We start from the raw sequence: 13,462 nt of genomic DNA on the forward strand, positions 1-13,462 counted from the left end.
CTTTTGAGTTCAGGGGCTAGAAGACATTCTCTATAACACTAATGGACATAGTGCCTTTGGCCTGGAAAGGCTGTGCAACAGAGATCTCAAGTTTATGTCCCCGGAAATGAATAAAGACAGCCAGAATCTGTTCGGATGAGCTGCTAAGGGGATAAGGATTATGATGTTGTCTACAGAACATAGTGCAGCAGTGTTTGAGAGCTTGAGCTGTAGGGTCAAACAGAGCTCTTATTGATCATAACCCTACCATTTCCTACTCAGGTTGGACAGCGTACCTGTCATCAGTAAACCTTATTTTTCTTAAGTGAAAAAAAACCATATTCATTCATTAACTTATTGTTCTTTTTTTTTTTTGAGCTCCTGTCATGCTTCAGAACTAAATTAGGTGCTAGACTTAGCGTGGTAAATATTATAAACACTTTCATTTATATTTATATAAATTTATTATTAGGGTTTTGCAAATTAAATGAGGTCACTATTTAAAGCACTTAGCATAGAACCTATTTCAAAGTTTTCTTCAAGTAATATTAGTAAACCCAGGAGGTACAAAAGAACTGTCTTTAAAAATACTGAAACGTTTCCCAATTAGACTTTTTATTTGTGGCTCCAAGGGCTGTATTTAGGACAAGTGAGAGGGTAAATAATATGGGATAAATCTAAGCTTGATAAAAATAAGAAGTTTTGATACTAAGAGTTGCCCATTGTCTCAGGAAGGAGTGAGCTCCTTCCACTCAGGGGGACCCGGAAGAAACTGCATGAATATCTGTTAGGAATCCTGTAATGGCAATTCCTGCATTGAGTATGGGGATTGTATTATATTTTTATATTTTATATATATTTTTAACAGTAACATTAGTACTTACTGAGTGCTTATTCTGTACCATACCATGAATATTCTCAGCACTTATCATTCATGAATTCATTTAATCCCTACAAAAATTGTATGAAATGGGTACAAACAGAATGCCAACATAACTAATGAGGAAGGAAGTTGAGCCAGAGAAACTAAAAACTTGCCCAAGTTCAAATAACTATCCAGTGATGGAGCTGGGGAATCTTTCTGTAACTTTCTCCCAGTGCTCCTTTTGGTCAATCTCTGACATAAGGGCTTATTTTGTATCCAGTTGGTAACAGTAACAATACATGATACTTCTGAAGGAGAAATTCAGTCCCCATCCCTTAGTCTCCTCAGGCATTCCACTAGCATTCCTTAAGGATTTGCTTCAATATCATTCCATTGGTATTTAGCTTACCTGAAGATTCAGCAAGCTGATGTGTGCCTACCAGTGATTTCCTATTAGCCAGGTACCCTAAGCCTGTTTGATCAGGTTTTTTAATGGGAAGTAAGCCTCTGCTTCATGGGCTAGTGGGAAAATACCGAACCCTCAGGTTGAGCACTTATGTTAATCTCCTGGGGGATTTTTCATCTCATACCTTGTTTCTGAGTCTAAGTGAAAAAAAAACATTGCTTATGGATACTAGAAGTATGAAAGATGGTTCTTGCCTCCTGAAATGGCACTAGTGAAGGATATTTCAGGCTATAACTGAAGTCCTTTTTGTGGCAAGGAAATGACTTACTCTTTCCCACATGCATCTGTACTTTTATCGAAGTACAGAATTGCCTTCTCCATTGAAGTAATCCAAGTGCACTTTTCATAAGCTGCAAGATACTCAGTCCTAACTTGTATATTTCAGTAGTATGGCATAAAGTTTAGGAAAACTCTTTAGGAACTGGTGTTCTCAGTGGGAAGCTTCCCCACTATCCCAGTGATTCATTAACACTGGTATATTCCCATTAATTTGTCATCAACCCATTCATCTGTAGCCCCTTCTCTTTGGGAGAAGCAATAAGCAGCTAGCTTAAAGACTATGTTCTGGAGCCTGTATTTCCTAAAGAGACTTTTTCCCTAAGAAAAAGGACATATATAAACTTGTTGCCAAACATACAGAGGTATGTTTTACAATTGGCATCTTAGACTTCAAGATATACATTGTCATATGCATCATGGAATAACTCCATCTCTGGCCTCCAGTGTTGTATGGCTTCAAGTCTGCTCTAGCTAGAGATCATCACGAAGAAGAGATTGGGAAATGTATGCCCCTGCTCCATGGAGATGAGATTTCTTTCCAAGAGGAATATGCATTCTGATTAAGTATCTATTATTATTTCATTGTTCCCCCCAAACTAGGCACTAGTACAGTGTTTTAGACTTTTAACTGAGACATTTCTTGGCCTCTTAACTTCTGCTACCCACTTGCTGACCACAACTTCACCTACTCTCCTGCACATGTGCACCTAGTATACCTATGAAGAAAATGAAGCCACACATAGTCTTCTGCTGAGTCCTTGATCAGAATTCTTGACTCCTGCCTTTTCCTTACTACCTATATTCTTAGAAAAAGAAAAAAAAAAATGTCTGTAACCCAATGTAAAAAGAAATGAAAGAGCACTGGGGAGGGCAGTGGGAGGGACAAATTAGGAGGTTGGGATTAAAATACACACTACTATATATAAAATAGATAACCAACAAGGACCTACTATATAGCACAGGGAACTCTACTCAATATTTTGTAATAACCTATAAGGGAAAAGAATCTGAAAAAGAACATATATACATATATATCTGAATCACTGTGCTGTATACCCGAAACTAACACAGCACTGTAAATCAGCTATACTTCATTTTAAATAAATAAGTAAATACATGAAAGAGAAATGTATCTGAATTGAAGAGGGAATAGAGGATTCTGACTTGCTGGGCCTGCTTTTTCCTTATTGTGCTGTTCGGGCAACCCCAGAGGCTTCCAACAGTTCCTTAGAATGCTGTTTGAGCTAAGGTTAAATAAAACGCAGAACTGTGGTTGTCTCTTGGAAGAGGAGGAGAGTCTGGGGGTAATTTTCTGGGGAGGTGGAAATATTCCGTACCATGAAAGGGGTGTGTTTTACCAAGGCATGTCCAGTTGTCAAAATAGTGCAGCTAAGATTTGTGATTTCAATTTATGTAAATTTTAACTAAAAGAAAAAAATAGTAAAATTAAAAGTGGTATGAAAAAAAAAAAAAGAATGCTGTTTGAGGACCACTTGTCTTCATGAGTGGTTCTTAAATGCTAGTACCTGGTTCAGATGAGACTTTTGGCCATTCTAAGGCAAAATGAGAAAAAATAAGGACCATTTAGTAATAAAAATAGTGCAAAATTACAACTGTTATTATATTTCATATTATGAAACAATTATGAAAGTGGATTATAATTTTTACCAATGTCTTTATAGGACAAAATTGGCAACCCTGCATTAGTTTTCCTATTTTTTCAAATATTAAATATTTAATAAATATAAATATATTAAATATTTTAAATATTAATTTAAATATTTAATATTTAATATTTTAAGGTTAAATATTTTAAGGTTACTGTTTATACTGGTCATTTTAGGAAGATGGGAAAAAAAAGAAACAAGAAAAATCAAAAATATTCTTACAGTATAACATTAAACAAATGGAACACAAAATTGTATTTATGATATTACTGCCAATATAGGAAACTCTATCTATATACAGATAAGTGATAAAATGATAAGCTTCCTAAAGATAGTGGGTGATTTTTTTTGTCTTGGATTTATATTGTACTTTTTACTTTAATTTGCAATAGATAATTATGAAACAAGAAATTTAACTGGTCTGTGATACCCAGAAGTCTCTGAATCACTGGATCAATATTTGAGGTCCTTTTTTTGACCAACAGTTTCTGTCACAAGATGACTTTGAGTCTTTGCTTTGCTTCTTGTGGGAATTTTCACAGAGAAAGCAGAAATATTCAGGCCATTGAGTAACATAATGCACTACTCCAGCCTGCATCACTGTCTCTATAAAGTGGGCCTCTGTCTTGGGTTAGTTTCCTAGTCTATTTAGGACTGTTTTTGGAGAGGAGTCAGTCTCTGTCCTTGAGAAAAGAAAGTGTCAGAGAGGCATGTAGATATTGGAGAAGAAAGAATGCCTTAAAGGTGAACATGTTGATCCTTTTCACTTAGCAAATCTCAAATTCAGAGCCAGTTTATACCTGAGAGCATCTACTTTTTTTTCTCTTTTTCCTCCTTGTCTTTCCTCTCTTTTGTCATATATCATACATGCAAGTGTATGTAATACACAGATACAGTTTAAAGAATAATAATAATATTAACAACCACAACACAAATGCTTATATATCTATCACACAGTATAAGAAATAGCACAAGCTGTATCTTTGAAATCTTTTATATCTTATATGAAATCCTATAAAATAAGTCTTTTATATGCCTCTTTCCTAATTTCCATTCTTGTTTTTTTACTTGCTTTGAAATTTAGAAACAAAGTTTATTTAAGATCTGAAATACAATTCCTAAAATATCAACTTCTCCGGAAAACCGTGGCTGTACAATAATGCATTGCCTCTATCATGTGCATTAGACTCAAATACAAAAGCCATGAAAAAAACCCACCATCCTTCACCAATTTGAGCAGAGATAGAATGCCTAAGAAACAACACAGACTTACAGAGGATGCGCTGTTTTACTTCAAGCACCATGAAAAAAGAGCACAGATGCATGGGTTTTCAGGTATATACATTAAGTTGAACCTTTGGCACTAGGAATCAGGGCATTTTTTCATGTAGCATTAACACATATTAGAAAATTGTGTAGTGTCAAAGGGATAGAACCACCAGCATTCAAGCAATGTTGTCAACTAGGCAATAAAATGTTCTAGTGAATGTTTCTTCTTTGTCTTAATTACTGCATACACTAGTAGCAACTTTGAAATGAGAACAGGAGCTTTCACTCCTTTTATTTTCTGTTTAGAACAAAACAGAAAACAAACTGAAACATAAACCCTGTTATACATTAACAGTTTTAAAGGGCATCAATTACATAAGAAAAAGACTAAGAACAAAAAGAGTGTTTACAGATACCAGACTTAACAGTGAGTGGACAGTAGACCCTCGCAGGGCTTTGTGGTGGTACTCAGCAGAAGCCACTTTATAATCACTGGCAGTAAACAGAGACGCAGCATTCTTTGCCAGATATTTTAGGAAATCATGCAGATAGCCCAACAATAATGCAAGGCTCTTCTCATCAAGGGGTGGGTATGCCACCACTGCTCCAGTTCTTACAAATAATCTCAGTAGGTGTGGTGCCCCATAAACCTGGGACATCGGCGCATCAGGGTGAGCCAGGAGGATTCCAGCATACTGGGGCCTCTCAAATTTGTGGAGTAGCTGAGTGCCCAGCATCACATTGAAATACTCTTTTGTTCCTGCCACAACTTCATTAACTGCGTACTCCTTATTATCAACATTTCCCTGTGATTTCTTACAATTTGCATACTCTTCCAGAATGGCATCTACATTTTTCTCAGCAGGGAGTTGAAACAGCTGCTTCTGCCTGGTAACTAAGTCCCAGTCCTCAACAAGCCATGGTTTTAATTCTTCTGGAATCCTCGCTTTAACTTCCATTCTATTCTTAAATGGCTCCTCACTTTTCAACAGCGGGGTCTGCCCGGGCCATTTTCTTCTGAGGTGGCTGAGGTGCTTCACTGGTGCTGCCACCACCTCTGTTCCCAGGGCTCCTCTGTCTGTCCTTCCTTGTCTTCCTCACGGACGCTGAAGGGGGTTCTCTGCAGAGCGATCCCCGCCATCTGCCTGCGAGTGCTGATTCCAGATTTCTGCTGGGGACCCGCTGTCCTTTTTCCTGAGGAGGCCCCCTTCATCTTACTTCTCTGCATGTTGCTTCTAGTTGGTTTTCTGAAGTTGTCTTCTTCTGCAGTTTGTTGTCCACGAGTTTGAGAACCCTGCTTTTCTGGAACTCACTCAGCACTGTTTTTATTCCAACCAGTAATCCTCTTCCTTCTTTCCCTTCCAAGAACTCCTAATGTTTTCCCAGATGGAAACTTACAGATCTTCTGGGACGGTCTGGAGAGATGAGGTGAGAAACACAGCCCAAGACTCTGTAATCAGGGATGTGCTGCAATCAGGATCAGATCTTCTGGTCCTCACTATACAGCTTACTTAGCTTTTCTGATGGTAGCCATTTTGTCCTCATCTCCAAGCAGAGTGCTCTTCAGGCAAGTACACACTCAGTTAATTTTCCAGAAAGTTCTCTGGGTGAGGATTATACCTTTGGAGTTTGCCACTAGATGCCCCTAATTCCCATTCTTTACTGCTACTCCTGCTGCCAGCTCCCACCTAATTCAACCAGTCTTCCTCTCCTCCAGCAAAGACAGTTATGCAGCCACAGACTCTAGAAACGTTTCTCTATCTGTGGAGGAATTTAGTTCTCCTGTTCTCTGCCCTTTGCTAATATTGGTTTCTTTTGTTATTTTTCCAGCAGAATTTAGTGTGGGACCCCTAATGCCATTAGGATGTTGAGTATGTGGCCTTGATTATATTCACCCGAAGTTTGTTCTAACATTTTCTTTCATGACAGGTTAAAAATTACACATGTGATGTTTGTCAGGCACTGCGTACTATTTTTCAGGTAGTGGAGAAACAAATAGACAAATATCCATTTTAGACACAAAGATGAACAGGACCCAAGCCCCTGCTCTTGGGGCTCAAAACCAAAAGACATGTTTTTCTTTTTTTTTCTTTTTTTTTTTTAACCACATATGAGGACCAGTTTTAAAAAGACCTTTTTAAAGTTCCTGATGGAAGACTGCGTGTGTTTATTTCACTGCAGTCAGAACTACTTCGCTGACTTCCGTGGCTGTAACAGTGACGCTCTGCTCTAACAGGAGGTTCGTAATACTGACTCTTAGGATGTGGTCAGGCAGGGGTGATAACGGTGGGGCTGGGGAGAAGACAGTGAGGGGCCAGAACCTGAAATAGAACCACCCATTGTGCTTAGGGGACAAATTTAGGACAACCACATGTTTCTGTTATTATTTTTTAAATCATTTATTTATTTATTTATTTATTTATTCATTCATTCATTCATTCATTCATTCATGCTAATTATGTGCCAGGCACAATATTATGTACTGTATGTACATTGGTTTATACCAGTCTGTAAGGAACTGCTGTTGCCCCCATTTTGAAACACAAGAACTGAAACTCGGAGGTTAAATCACTAACTCAAGGTTACTCAGAAGTAGCAAATCTAGATTTGACTCCAAAGTTCTCTATCTCCAATGCCCTGCACCTTTTTTTTTTGTTTACTTAGGTTTTTTTTTTTTTCATTTATCTGTATTTTCTTAAAAACTGAGATATAATGGGCATATAATATTATATTAGCTTCATATGTACAACATAATGATTTGATATTTGTATATGCGGTTTTGCAAAATGATCACCATCTTAACCATTGTATCACAAATAATTTCAGTCTGACAGGGAGGACATGTTCATATCTAAAGGGTGTGGCAGCAAGCAGATGGTAGTTCAGGCAATCTGTGGGCCTCAGAGATAAACAGGAAATAACTGGAGCCCAGACAGGCAGTCTAAATATTAGAGACAGGGGGACCAGGGAAGTGAGTACCACAGCAGAAGTCTGCCACTATTTTGGGGTGTCTGCCACTGGGCTTCATTTCTAGGAGAGGTAAAGCAGAGAGGAGGAGAGAAGCAAGGAGCGCAACCTGGAAGTGTAAAGAGCCAGAGGGTCTGGATGCTGGGCCAGTTACAGAGGTGGGGCCTCAGGCTGGGGTCTTCCGCATGAGGAATGTGATTCAGGAACTGGGAGCAGGGAGATTGAAACCCCAAAGCCAAGCTTGTTGCTGGATGAGTCACAGAGGACTTGGCTGGGCCTGACCTTAGCAGTTTTAACCTCAGAGCCTATTTTGAGTGTTAAATGCCTCACGTCCCAGGAAAGAAGTGCCTAGGAGTCTGGCAACTGGTAATGATCCAGTAGTTTCCAGAGCTCTCCATAAGCATCGTTCAGAACTCTAGTTCTTTTCTAGGGTTTTATCAGGCACTTTTTTTTTTTTTTTTTTAACATCTTTATTGGAGTATAATGGCTTTACAATGTTGTGGTAATTTCTGCTGTACAACAAAGTGAATCAGCTATATGTATGCATATATACCCATATGCCCTCCCTCTTAAGCCTCCCTCCCAACCTCCCTATCCCACCCCTCTAGGTCGTCACAAAGCACCGAGCTGATCTCCCTGTGCTATGCAGCAGCTTCCCACTAGCTATCCATTTTACATTTGGTAGTGTCTATATGTCCATGCTATTCTCTCACTTCGTCCCAGCTTCCCCTTCCCCCTGCATGTCCTCAAGTCCATTCTCTATGTATGCATCCATATTCCTGCCCTGCCACTAGGTTCATGAATACTATTATTTTAGATTCCATATATATGCGTTAGCATACGGCATTTGTTTTTCTCTTTCTGACTTGCTTCACTCTATATGACAGACTCTAGGTCCATCCACTTCATTATAAATAACTCAATTTCGTTCCTTTATATGGCTGAGTAATATTCCATTGTGTATATGTGCCACATCTTCTTTATCCATTCATCTGTCGATGGACATTTAGGTTGCTTCCATGTCCTGGGTATTGTAAATAGTGCTGCAGTGAACATTGTGGTACATGACTCTTTTTGAATTATGGTTTTCTCAGGGTATATGTGCAGTAGTGGGGTTGCTGGTTCATATGGTAGTTCTATTTTTAGTTTTTTAATGAACCTCCATACTGTTCTCCATAGTGGCTGTATCAATTTACATTCCCACCAACAGTGCAAGAGGGTTCCCTTTTCTCCACACCCTCTCCAGCATTTATTGTTTATAGATTTTTTGATAATGGCCATTCTGACCAGTGTGAGGTGATACCTCATTGTGGTTTTGATTTGCATTTCTCTAATGATTAGTGATGTTGAGCATGTTTTCATGTGTTTGTCGGCAATCTTTCTTCTTTGGAGAAATGTCTGTTTAGGTCTTCCACCAATTTTTGTATTGGGTTGTTTGTTTTTTTGATTTTGAGCTGCATGAGCTGCTTGTATATTTTGGAGATTAATCCTTTGTCAGTTGCTTCGTTTGAAAATATTTTCGCCCATTCTTTGGGTTGTCTTTTTGTCTTGTTTATAGTCTCCTTTGCTGTGCAAAAGCTTTTAAGTTTCATTAGGTCCTGGTTGTTTATTTTATTTTATCTCTCTAGGAAAAATAAAATATTTTTATTTCCATTTCTCTAGGAAGTCGGTCAAAAAGGATCTTGCTGTGATTTATGTCATAGAGTGTTCTGCTTATGTTTTCCTCTAAGAGTTTTATAGTGTCTGGCCTTACATTTAGGCCATTTTTTTGTATGGTGTTAGGAAGTGTTCTAATTTCATTCTTTTCCATGTAGCTGTCCAGTTTTCCCAGCACCACTTATTGAAGATGCTGTTTTTTCTCCATTGTATATTCTTGCCTCCTTTGTCAAAGGTAAGGTGACCATATGTGCGTGGGTTTATCTCTGGGCTTTCTGTCCTGTTCCACTGATCTGTATTTCTGTTTTTGTGCCAGTACCATACTGTCTTGATTACTGTAGCTTTATAGTGTAGTCTGCAGTCAGGGCGCCTGATTGCTCCAGCTCCGTTTTTCTTTCTCAAGATTGCTTTGGCTATTTGGGGTCTTTTGTGTTTCCATACAAATTGTAAAATTTCTTGTTCTAGTTCTGTGAAAAATGCCGTTGGTAATTTGATAGGGATTGCATTGATTCTGTAGATTGCTTTGGGTAGTATAGTCATTTTCACATATTGATTCTTCCAATCCAAGAACATGGTATATCTCTCCATCTGTTTGTATCTTCTTTGGTTTCTTTCATCAGTGTCTTATAGTTTTCTGCATACAGGTCTTTTGTCTCCTTAGGTAGGTTTATTCCTAGGTATTTTATTCTTTTTGTTGCAGTGGTAAATGGGAGTGTTTCCTTAATTTCTCTTTCTGGTTTTTCATTGTTGGTGTATAGGAATGCAAGAGATTTCTGTGCATTAAATTTGTATCCTGCTACTTTACCAAATTCATTGATTAGCTCTAGTAGTTTTCTGGTGGCATCTTTAGGATTTTCTATGTGTAGTATCATATCATCTGCAAACAGTGACAGTTTTATGACTTCTTTCCCAATTTGGATTCCGTTTATTTCTTTTTCTTCTCTGATTGCCATGGCTAAAACTTCCAAAACTATGTTGAATAATAGTGGTGAGAGTGGGCACCCTTGTCTTGTTCCTGATCTTAGAGGAAATGCTTTCAGTTTTTCACCATTGAGAATGATGTTGGCTGTGGGTTTGTCATATATGGCTTTTATTATGTTGGGGTAGGTTCCCTCTATGCCCACTTTCTGGAGAGTTTTTATCATAAATGGGTGTTGAATTTTGTCAGAAGCTTTTTCTGCATCTATGGAGATGATCATATGGTTTTCATCCTTCAATTTGTTAATATGGTGTATCACATTGATTGATTTGTGTATATTGAAGAATCCTTGCATTCCTGGGATAAACCCCACTTGATCATGGTGTATGATTCTTTTAATGTGCTGTTGGATTCTGTTTGCTAGTATTTTGTTGAGGATTTTTGCATCTGTGTTCATCAGTGATATTGGCCTGTAATTTTTGTGTGTGTGTGTGACAGCTTTGTGTGGTTTTGGTATCAGGGTGATGGTGGCCTCATAGAATGAGTTTGGGAGTGTTCCTCCCTCTGCTATATTTTGGAAGAGTTTGAGAAGGATAGGTGTTAGCTCTTGTCTAAATGTTTGATAGAATTCACCTGTGAAGCCATCTGGTCCTGGGCTTGTATTTGTTGGAAGATTTTTAATCACAGTTTCAATTTCAGTGCTTGTGATTGGTCTGTTTATATTTTCTATTCCTGGTTCAGTCTTGGAAGGTTGTACTTTTCTAAGAATTTGTCCATTTCTTCCAGGTTGTCCATTTTATGGCATACAGTTGCTGTAGTAGTCTCTCATGATCCTTTGTATTTCTGCAGTGTCAGTTACTTCTCCTTTTTCATTTCTAATTCTGTTGACTTGAGTCTTCCTGTTTTTCTTGATGAGTCTAGCTAATGGTTTATCAATTTTGTTTACCTTCTCAATGAACTAGCTTTTAGGTTCATTGATCTTTGCTATTGTTCCCTTCATTTCTTTTTCATTTATTTCTGATCTGATCTTTATGATTTCTTTCCTTCTGCTAACTTTGGGGGTTTTTTGTTCTTCTTTTTCTAATTGCTTTAGGTGTAAGTTTAAGGTTTTTTTTTTTTTAGATGTTTCTTGTTTCTTGAGGTAGGATTGTATTGCTATAAACTTCTCTATTAGAACTGCTTTTACTGCATCCCATACGTGTTGGGTCATCTTGTTTTCACAGTCATTTGTTTCTAGGTATTTTCTGATTTCCTCTTTGATTTCTTCAGTGATCTCTTGGTTGTTTACTAGCGTATTGTTTAGCCTCCATGTGTTTGTACTTTTTACAGTTTTTTCCCTGTAATTGATATCTAGTCTCATAGCGTTGTGGTTGGAAAAGGTGCTTGATACAATTTCAATTTTCTTAAATTTACGAGGCTTGATTTGTGACCCAAGATATCTATCCTGGAGAATGTTCCCTGTGCACTTGAGAAGAAAGTGTATTCTGTTGTTTTTGGATGGAGTGTCCTATAAAGTTCAATTAAGTCCATCTGGTTTAATGTGTCATTTAAAGCTGTGTTTCCTTATTTATTTTCTGTTTGGATGATCTGTCCATTGGTGAAAGTGGGGTATTAAAGTCCCCTACTATTATTATGTTACTGTCGATTTCTCCTTTTATGGCTCTTAGTATTTGCCTTATGTATTGAGGTGCTTCTATGTTGGGTGCATAGATATTTACAATTGTTATATCTTCTTCTTGGATTGATCCCTTGATCATTATGTCTTGTCTTTCCTTGTCTCTTGTTATAGTCTTTATTTTAAAGTCTATTTTGTCTGATATGAATATTGTTTCTCCAGCTTTCTTTTGATTTCCATTTGCATGGAATATCTTTTTCCATCCCCTCACTTTCAGTCTGTATGTGTCCCTAGGTCTGAAGTGGGTCTCTTGTAGACAGCATATATACGGGTCTTGTTTTTGTATCCATTCAGCTAGGCTGTGTGTTGGTTGGAACATTTAATCCATTTACATTTAAGGTAATCATTGATATGTGTGTTCCTATTACCATTTTCTTAATTGTTTTAGGTTTGTTTTTGTAGGTCTTTTCCTTCTCTTGTGTTTCCTGCCTAGAGAAATTCCTTTAGCATTTGCTATAAAGCTGGTTTGGTGGTGCTGAATTCTCTTAACTTTTGCTTCTCTGTAAAGCTTTTGATTTCTTCATCGAATCTGAATGAGATCCTTGCTGGATATAGTAATCTTGGTTGTAGGTTTTTCCCTTTCATCACTTTAAATATATCTTACCACTCCCTTCTGGCTTGCAGAGTTTCTACTGAAAGATCAGCTGTTAACCTTATGGGGATTCCCTTGTATATTATTTGTTGCTTTTCCCTTGCAGCTTTTAATAATTTTTCTTTGTGTTTAATTTTTGTTAGTTTGATTAATATGTGTCTCAGCATGTTTCTTTTTGGGTTTATCCTCTGTGGGATTCTCTGCACTTCCTGGACTTCATTGACTATTTTCTTTCACACGTTGGGGAAGTTTTTGAGCATAATCTGTTCAAAATTTTTTTCAGACCCTTTCTTTTTTTCTCCTTCTGGGATGCCTATAATTAGAATGTTGGTGTGCTTAATGTTGTCCCAGAGGTCTCTGAGACTGTCCTCCATTCTTTTCATTCTTTTTTCTTTATTCTGCTCTGCAGCAGTTATTTCCACCATTCTTCCTTCTCACTTATCTGTTCTTCTGCCTCAGTTATTGTGCTATTGATTCCTTCTAGAGTATTTTTAATTTCAGTTATTGTGTTGTTCATTATTGTTTGTTTGCTGTTTAGTTCTTCTAGGTCCTTGTTAAACGTTTCTTGTTTTTTCTCTATTCTGTTTCCGAGACTTTGGATCATCTTTTCTATCATTACTCTGAATTGTTTTTCAGGTAGTTTGCCTATTTCCTCTTCATTTATTTGGTCTTCTGGGTTTTTATCTTGCTTCTTTGCCTGCAAGATACTTTTCTGTCTTCTCATTTTGTCTAATTTACAGTATTTGAGGTCTCCTTTCCCTAAGCTGCAGGGTCGTAGTTCCTTTTGCTTCTGTTCTCTGCCCCTGGTGGTGAGTTTGGTCCAGTGGCTTGCGTAGGCTTCCTGATGGGAGGGACTGGTGCCTGTGTTCTGGTGGTAGAGCTGAGTCTTTTCCCTTTGATGAGCAGGGCCATGTCAGGTGGTGTGTTTGGGGTGTCTGTGAGCTTAGTATGACTTTAGGTAGTCTGTATGCTGATGGGTGGGTTTGTGTTCCTGTCTCGTTTGTTGTTTGGTGTGAGGCAACCAGCACTGGGAGATGCTGGCAGTTGGGTGATGCCTGGTCTTGGATTCAGTTAGAGGCCTCCATGAGAGCTCTCAGTGATTAATCTTCCCTGGGGCCAGGAATTCTG

At 38.0% G+C, this 13,462-nt stretch overlaps 1 protein-coding gene and 1 pseudogene across 2 annotated transcripts in view; one reads left to right on the forward strand and one right to left on the reverse strand.

Moving 5' to 3' along the window:
• LOC309657690 (uncharacterized protein) overlaps positions 1-13,462 on the forward strand; it is a 145,103-nt gene that overhangs the window by 37,507 nt on the left and 94,134 nt on the right. The gene's annotated exons all lie outside the window — the stretch shown is intronic.
• Positions 3,396-6,070, reverse strand: LOC309657688 (mortality factor 4-like protein 2 pseudogene; annotated as a pseudogene). The gene is made up of 2 exons: positions 6,037-6,070; positions 3,396-5,827 (listed from the first exon to the last, which is right to left on the reverse strand). The product of its transcript is annotated as a mortality factor 4-like protein 2 pseudogene (transcript).

The sequence above is a fragment of the Balaenoptera physalus genome, assembly GCF_965194825.1.
Source record: "Balaenoptera physalus genome assembly, chromosome: 3".
NCBI classification, from domain to species: domain Eukaryota; kingdom Metazoa; phylum Chordata; class Mammalia; order Artiodactyla; family Balaenopteridae; genus Balaenoptera; species Balaenoptera physalus.